This window comes from Anopheles merus, unplaced genomic scaffold, assembly GCF_017562075.2.
Source record: "Anopheles merus strain MAF unplaced genomic scaffold, AmerM5.1 LNR4000165, whole genome shotgun sequence".
Classification (NCBI taxonomy): Eukaryota; Metazoa; Arthropoda; class Insecta; order Diptera; family Culicidae; genus Anopheles; species Anopheles merus.
In genome coordinates this window covers 47,501-48,434 of record NW_024427745.1, presented here as the reverse complement: position 1 = coordinate 48,434, position 934 = coordinate 47,501, and the positions used below count along the sequence as shown (strand labels likewise).

At 50.2% G+C, this 934-nt stretch overlaps 1 non-coding gene across 1 annotated transcript; it reads left to right on the top strand.

Moving 5' to 3' along the window:
• Positions 1-558: 558 nt before the first annotated feature.
• LOC121601747 lies at positions 559-716 on the top strand. Its single transcript, XR_006006179.1, has one exon. It is a non-coding gene; the product is annotated as a 5.8S ribosomal RNA (ribosomal RNA).
• Positions 717-934: the final 218 nt, after the last annotated feature.

Below are 934 nucleotides of genomic sequence, written 5' to 3'. Positions count from 1 at the left end.
ACGCGGTAACTTGTACTCGGCACCGACATGGACACTTCCAAACCCAAGGAATGAGTTGTGAGTTTTACTAAGAGAAATAGGTGATTGGCCGTTCTCACCTATAAGTCTTGATATGTGCGGGGAGTTCCTTAAGGTTCTTCCTCCCAGAGATCGTCACTATCTGGGACGTACATTAATTTGTACCTGCATTAGCGCACGCTTTTGTAGAGAGCATATCAAGACACGGGACGTGTTGTGTTGGAGGTCGAGTGCGCTGCTTACCAAACTTTGAACGCGGTAACTTGTACTCGGCGCCGGCATGGACACGCCCAAACCCTAGTCTTGATGTGTGCGGGAAGTTCCTTAAGGTTCTTCCTCCCAGAGATCGTCACTATCTGGGACGTGCATTAATTTGTACCTACTCTAGCGCACGCTTTTGTAGAGAGCATATCAAGACGTCTCGTAAGAGACAACACTTGTACTTGTACAAGTTTGAGTAACCCATTGTTGCAGGTCGAGTGTGTTGCATACCAAACTTTGAACGCGGTTACGCCACTCGGCGCCGAAAGGCACTCTTTAAACCCTAGGCAGGGGATCACTCGGCTCATGGATCGATGAAGACCGCAGCTAAATGCGCGTCATAATGTGAACTGCAGGACACATGAACATTGATAAGTTGAACGCATATGGCGCATCGGACGTTTAATCCCGACCGATGCACACATTCTTGAGTGCCTACTAATTACCAAAGTCTCATTTAGTTAACTACAGTGGCCGTCCGCGAAGGTGCCCGGGTCATCCGACGCACTGGGCGGTCGCTGTGCATAATGACGTGCTTGGTCCCCGTCTGCGGGTCCTCGGGCGTTGAAAGTGGACACTCTCGAGCGTATGTTGGATGCGTTTCGTGTTGGTGGTGTTTGATGCGTAGGGTTTGTGGTGTGTGTCAAGCCGCATG